Genomic DNA, 7,500 nt, shown 5'->3' on the forward strand with positions numbered 1-7,500 from the left:
AAAATAAGAAAATATTGATATATTGATTGATTCTCTTTTCCCTTTTTACCGTGACCCACATCTTTGTATGCATCTCTTCTTCAATCTTGCCTTTTTCTCATATTTCTCAAGTGAAAAAGCAGCAGTGTCCTCTGCCTTTTGGAGAGAGAAGTGAAAAAACTTACAGCACCCGGTATTCCCAGGCGGTCTCCCATCCAAGTACTAACCAGGCCCGACTCTGCTTAGCTTCCGAGATCGGACGAGATCGGGCGCGAACAGAGAGGTATGGCCGTAAGCAAGTTTGTCTCTAACACATAGTTCTTTAAAACCTACAACAGTAGGTCAATTTTAAAACGTTAACGAACCTAAACCAGTTCATTAATTAACATTCCAAAAATAAGAAAATATTGATATATTGATTGATTCTCTTTTCCCTTTTTACCGTGACCCACATCTTTGTATGCATCTCTTCTTCAATCTTGCCTTTTTCTCATATTTCTCAAGTGAAAAAGCAGCAGTGTCCTCTGCCTTTTGGAGAGAGAAGTGAAAAAACTTACAGCACCCGGTATTCCCAGGCGGTCTCCCATCCAAGTACTAACCAGGCCCGACTCTGCTTAGCTTCCGAGATCGGACGAGATCGGGCGCGAATTTTTTTTTTTTTTTTGTTATCTTTTATTATCAAAAATGTCACAAGTTAATTTTTACAATTTTCTTTGTATCAATAATATATATATATATATATATTTACAATAAACAGGAAGTAATATCAAAATATATCCTCAGCTAGATTAGCCACTTCACGAGCATACATCAAGCAACAAAAACCCATATTAAGCAAAACAGGCAAAACGAAGCAAAATAAAACAACCCGCAAGAGAAACCAGCCAAGCAGCCCAAAGGCAAAAAAAAACCTTATCCATGAGACTAACCCTAAAAAGAAATTATTACAATCCCAAAACTCCACCTCAGACATAGACATCAAGGCCAAACAAATAAATAAGCAACCAAATATACAAACAAAATACACAAACGAAAAAAAACAAAACCTAAAAGAGATAACCTGCTCTTTGATAGCGGCTCAAGCAAAACTATCTTAGGCCTCCTATTAGGATAACTCAGAACAGGAAGCAGAGCCTCCCATCCTCCTCGACCTTACACAGGGACGTTCTGTTTAAAAACATTTCAGAGAACCACTCTTCTCTACAGACATGCAGCAGTCCCAGGTGAGCTCTTAAAAGATTCTTAAATAGTGCTTTTGCATTTACTTGCTTTTGCTCAAACACAGCATAATTTCTCCTTAGGACTACTGCATGCCTGGCAAGAGCAAGAAGTGTGTTCATCTGAACCACCGTCCCCCCTTTACCCTGCTTGGGTAGGCCGAAAAGCCAAACCCAGTCCCACTCACTCAGTTCTTGCACCTTAGCACCACAATACGTACCCAAAAGCTGGCGCACATAATTCCGTATATCAGTTAGAGCGGAGCATTTAAAAATGAGATGGTCAAAATCCTCATCCTCTACCCCACAGACCGCACATGACCTTTGGAACTTGAGTTTGTGGAGCTGATGCAGGACGATACTGGTATAGTACCTCCTGTGCCTAAGCTTAAAGTCAGTATCAAAAACTGCATGAGGAATGGAAGGAACAAGCAGGTTACTCCAAATTGATTTTATGTCTTTGTTAGGGAACAAAGCAGCCCAGTGTGGCTCTGACGCAGGTTTTTTAGTAAGCTTCTGAATTAGAGTATCATAGATCACTTTAGTTTTTATTTGCGTGACTGGCACATTCCTCTCACCCTGACACAGGAAGAAGCTCACAGCATCACCCTGCACTTGATTACTACATTGCTTCAGAGCCCTCCAATTCTCGTCCACACAGTCATTTACACTCATCCCCAGTTCAGTAATTTGCTTTCCCTTAAAAGGCCCTCCCGCCCTTCTCAGTGCTATCAATGTTTTGGTTTTATCGAAAGTTAAACCCCACCTCCCCCCACAGACTCCCCCCAGCGTAGACAAACCCGCCTCGCGGAGAGCCTTGGAAATGAGGGGCCTGCCCTTATGGGAGAAGAAAGGCGAGTTGAGGAAAGGTAATTTCATCACTTGCTCTTTAAATTCAAAGTCAGGTCTGAGGTGGGGCAGAAACTTGTCCCAAGCCTCCAGCACCTCGCGATAGAACCCCGGCAACCCCCCTGTAACATTTCTGGGAGAGAAAGCGTACAAATTGTAACTGCTCCTCTCACCATACTCTGCCAGGAAGCCCGCCAAGGTATCTTTCCAAGGATGCAGCCTCGAGTGATCCAGAAAACGCCCTATTAATTTGACCCTAAGTGCATCTCTTTTGGCACTAATGTCAATCAGATCTAAACCCCCCTCCCTTTTTTTAGCTATTAATGTCCTGCGAGCAATCATATTTCCCCTCCCCTTCCACAAAAACGAGGAGATCACACTGTTCAGTGAATTTAGCGCCCAATCCGGCAGCTCACAGGACCCGAGAATATGGTTAATTTTGGACAAAACTAGAGCATTAGATACAATTACCTTTCCTCTGATATTCAGCCCTCGCGCTTTCCACAGATTACATATGTTTTGAGTTTTTTTAATCATTTCCTTCCAGTTTCTATCCCTAGCTTTAGCCCCATCTTTCCCTACATAGACTCCTAAGATTTTCCTCTCCTCGTCAGTTACTTTAAAACCCCATTTGTTTGTGTCAAACCCTGCCTCCTTGAAAACCATTATTTCTGATTTAGAATTGTTTACTTTTGCCCCAGAGGCCATCTCATAGTCATTTATATGCACCATGACCCTCTCTATATGTGTACTGTTATTTAAAAAGATATTTATATCATCCGCGTATTGAATAACTTTGACCATATTCCCTCTCTCGGTTTTAATCCCAGCTATTTCATTGTCATTAATTATGCTTAAAGCCAACGGCTCCGCCACAAGGCTGTATAGCATGGCAGACAGGGGGCAACCCTGCCTAATGGACCTCTGCAGCTCCACAGGATCAGTCAAGAAACCGTTGACCTTAACGCGGCTTCTAGCCTTTTTGTATAATAATTTCACCCAATTTATGTATTTTTCACCAAACCCATATTTATTTAATACCTCCCACATAAACTCATGTTCCACCCTGTCAAATGCTTTCTCTAAGTCTATCCCTAATAAACACCCCCCCTCTCTATTCATACTATCTACTAGGTTTTTTATTGCAATTATATTATCACTTATATCCCTATCCGGAATGCTATAGGTCTGAGTGTCAATGACAATAGTTTTAATTACCTCTCTCATCCTATTAGCCAACACCTTTGCTATGATTTTGTAATCTGTATTTAACAGGCTTATGGGTCTGTAATATTCCAGCCTATCTTTTGTACCTTTCTGCTTGTATATTAATGTGATAATCCCTTCCGATATCTTGTCAGGCATGATATTTTGCCTCGCCATCTCATCAAAAACATGTAACAAAATGGGAGAGAGTAAAACAGAAAACTCGTTATACACCTCGGCAGTAAGGCCATCAGAACCTGGGCTCTTATTGTGTTTAAGGCTTTTTATGACTGCCTCTATCTCCTGCCTAGAGATAGGCAAGTCACAATAATTTTTATCATTTTCACTTATTTGGGTTCCTATCTGATTCGTCATTTTTACTATGTGCTCCTTTAGAGGCCCTTGCCCTTTATACAGCTCACTATAGTAGTCTTTTACTATTTTTAAAAGGTCCTTGCTTTCAGTGCATACTAGGTCCTCGCTGCTCACCAGTTGATTTATATATTGCTTCTCTTGTTTTATCCTCTCCAGCCCCAGAAAAAAACCCGTGCTTTTTTCCCCTTCAAGCAGGAACTGCGACCTACTCCTGACCGCGGCGCCCTTGCAACGTTTGGTCTCAATATCCGTCAGTTTATTCCTATATAATTCATAGTTTTCACTATTATAATTTGTATCTAGCTCCATCTTCTCTAATTCCTTGTTTAATAAATCATTTAACATGCTCTCCTCTCTTTTCTCTTCCCATTTTTTATTCTTACTATAACTAATGCTTATTTTCTTTATTCTTAATTTAATTTCCTCCCAGTATTCTATTTTATTATCTACATATGGCATGTCATATGCACTTTGGGTTAGTAATTTCTTTACTTTATTCTTATACGCTGTGTCCTCCAACAAACTGTTATTATAGCACCATGTGCCCTTGCCTTTTTTAGCCGTGCTGTCACCAAATTTTAAATCCACGTACGCGTGATCGCTCCATGCATTAAACACATACTTCATGTCAGTAACCCGTTTAACTAGACCCGAAGCCACCAGGCCCAGGTCTATTCGGGTTTGTTTTAACTTGCCCAGGACAACCTGTCTTCTAGAATAACCCCTTGTCCTAGGGTTAATTACCCTCCATACATCCATTAAGTTTTTTTCTATCATGATATCTTTAAGTGCAGTTCTACTCGTGTCACACCTAAATTTATCATTATAATTGTCACTACTACTAAGCGTGATATTATAGTCCCCTAGAATAATAGTATTATTATTTATCCACTTGTTCAGACTTCCGAAGAAGTTTCTGCGATCCTCCTCAATACTGGGCGCATGTATATTAATCAGTCTAATTATATCACTATTTATTAATATATCCACTATCACACACTTGCCATTGCTAGCTCTATATACACATTTACTACTAGTACTAAGTTTTCTGCTAATTAGTACTGCGACCCCTCGTGCTCGCCCAATACCCTCCTGGGAGTAAATCACCCCTTTCCACAGTTTTTGAGCATGGCTGACAGCCTTTAGGTCCCACCCAGTTTCTTGAAGACAAATTATGTCCACATGTTTGTTCCTATCAAACACTGCTCTCATTTTACCTGGGTCTTTTAAGCCATTGGCATTAAAAGAAAGAAAAGACTGAGAGTCAAAGGCCATGAGGGCTGTCAGTAAAGGCACATAAAGCATAGCAAAACAAAACATGGTGTTATTTTTTCAGTGCTTTATTCCGATTATCAGACCCTTTTATAATCTCTCCATCCCTTTTCCTCACCCTTTGGCCCTTCTCGATGTCCATGTCTGAGTCCGAGGGGTCACTTAATAGCAGCGGGGAGCCGCAGTTCCCAATGTCTTGAGGAACAAAGCTGTCCAGGGAAGACCCCATCGCCGCCTTTTCCTCAGCCCTCTTTCGCAGCTCTACCTCTGCGTCTTCCAATAGCACCGCCTTCGGTTTCCTCGCAACCAGTCTCCCCACTCGGGCCTTGCCCGGCTTGGTCTGGACTTGCTCCTTCAGCCTGGCACTGGCTCGTGCCTCTCCCACCTTTAGCTCTGGCTGGCTGGGCACCAGCCTTGGCCCACTCAGATCAATCTGGCTGGACGCCGTCTCCGGCACCTCCACTATTTCAGTTCTCCTCCCTGCATCGGTCGTCCTCCGTGGCTTCACCACCACGCCTGCTGCTGTCACTGGCTCCACCCCTGCACCTGCCCTTGTCACTGGCTCCACAACTGCACCTGCCTCTTTCGCTGGCGCCGTAGCTGCACCTGGCGCTGTCACTGGCTCCACTGCTGCACCTGCCCTTGTCACTGGCTCCACAGCTGCACCTGCTTTCACCGCTGTAGTCTCTGCCATACAGGCTGCAGGCTTCGGCCTCATTACAGCCATAGTCATCGCCGTTCTCTCTTTGTTCAGCTCGCTCACACAGGTCCCCGCAGCAGCCTCATCATCCTCTTCCTCCTCCATCTCCTCCTCCTCCTCCTCCTCCTCGTCCACGTCCTCCTCCACGGTGCCAGTGCTCGACGTACCGTCGTCGCTCTGCACCTCCTCCTCCTCCTGCTCCTCCTCCACCTCCTCCGCAGTCCCCACCATCTCCTCTTCTGTCACCTCCACATGGCACACACAGCTGTCCGGTGCCCGCTTACATCCCTTGCATTTGTTAGTCTTTCGTGTGGAACACTCCCTAGAAAAATGCCCTTGCTCTCCGCAGGTGTAGCATGTGAACTCAGGGCATTCTCTTTGAACATGCCCAGGCTGCATGCAGAGCCTACATATTTTGGTCTGCCTGTCATGAATTACCCGGAAATACTCCGAGCCCAGCACCGTGTTAAATTTTGTAGAATATGGTAGCGAACGGACTCTTTCGTTGAATTTAACTCGTAGAAATCGAGTGCCGTCCGTCACCTTAGAGCCTGGCCACATTCTGCGTCTAATAGGTGACATAGGCGTTACCCCCCAGCTATCCAGTCTCAAAAAGATATCATTGTCTCTGATATAATAGGGCAGATTGAGAAAAGAGACGATGAGCTCGTCGTTAGTGATCTCTCTAGCATGAACCCTTGTTTCCCCAATCTTAAAACCCTCCATCAGTTTTTTCTTACCCGTTATGTTGCTCATTGTGAGTTCAAACTTCTTTTGGCCGAGCACTCTGCACGCCAGTAACGCACCGCACAACCTCTGCACATGACTGATGAGCTCGATAGCACTCATAGTCTCTCCGCCTTCCATCTCCACGTTCACAGTTAGGCTCCGTGAGGCCCGTTCCTCCGTTCTTGTAACAGCATCGCTGCCGTCTCCATTCTTCGTCAGTTCTCCCGTTCTTTTAACAGCATCACTGCTGTCACCATTCTTCGTCAGTTCTTCCACACCTTTGGCACCACCACTGCCCCCGTTCTCCGTCAGTTCTACTGTACCGTTGTCAACACCACGGCCCTCTCCGCCCACCACCAAACCGCTGGGGTTATCCGTAAGAGTTAATGTGAGTTCATTCCAGGTCGGGTTTACCGGGTGGTCCGCCATTTTGGGGGAAAAAAAAAAGGACTAAAAACGCCCCTCAAAAAAAACACGGGGGATAGCTCACAAAACACGGAAAAAAACGCTTCCCCCCGCTCAGTGAGACACTGACGGGGGTACTACTGACAAAATCAGCTGAGCAAAACCAAAAAAAACCTTCTCTTAGGACATGTAAAACAAACGAAAGGAGAGAGAGATAAGAGGAGAAAAACAAAGCACAGCCGTGTGCTTCCTCCAAGGAGGAAGTAGCTCTAACCCACAATGCACTCTGGTCTGAAACAGGACAGAGAGGTGTGGCCGTAAGCAAGTTTTTCTCCAACACATAGTTCTTTAAAACTTACAACAGTAGGTCAATTTTAAAGCGTTAACGAACCTAAACCAGTTCATTAATTAACATTCCAAAAATAAGAAAATATTGATATATTGATTGATTCTCTTTTCCCTTTTTACCGTTACCCACATCTTTGTATGCATCTCTTCTTCAATCTTGCCTTTTTCTCATATTTCTCAAGTGAAAAAGCAGCAGTGTCCTCTGCCTTTTGGAGAGAGAAGTGAAAAAACTTACAGCACCCGGTATTCCCAGGCGGTCTCCCATCCAAGAACTAACCAGGCCCGACTCTGCTTAGCTTCCGAGATCGGACGAGATCGGGCGCGAACAGAGAGGTATGGCCGTAAGCAAGTTTGTCTCCAACACATAGTTCTTTAAAACCTACAACAGTAGGTCAATTTTAAAGCGTTAACGAACCTAAA

The 7,500-nt window shown here is 44.1% G+C and overlaps 2 non-coding genes across 2 annotated transcripts; both read right to left on the reverse strand.

The window, feature by feature from the left end:
* Nucleotides 1-157: 157 nt before the first annotated feature.
* LOC142941153 (5S ribosomal RNA) lies at nt 158-276 on the reverse strand. Its single transcript, XR_012951130.1, has one exon. It is a non-coding gene; the product is annotated as a 5S ribosomal RNA (ribosomal RNA).
* Nucleotides 277-7,308: 7,032 nt separating this feature from the next.
* Nucleotides 7,309-7,427, reverse strand: LOC142941315 (5S ribosomal RNA). The gene has a single exon (XR_012951290.1). It is a non-coding gene; the product is annotated as a 5S ribosomal RNA (ribosomal RNA).
* Nucleotides 7,428-7,500: the final 73 nt, after the last annotated feature.

The sequence above is a fragment of the Anarhichas minor genome, unplaced genomic scaffold (genome assembly GCF_050575085.1).
Source record: "Anarhichas minor isolate MPS153535 unplaced genomic scaffold, ASM5057508v1 ptg000131l, whole genome shotgun sequence".
NCBI lineage: Eukaryota > Metazoa > Chordata > Actinopteri > Perciformes > Anarhichadidae > Anarhichas > Anarhichas minor.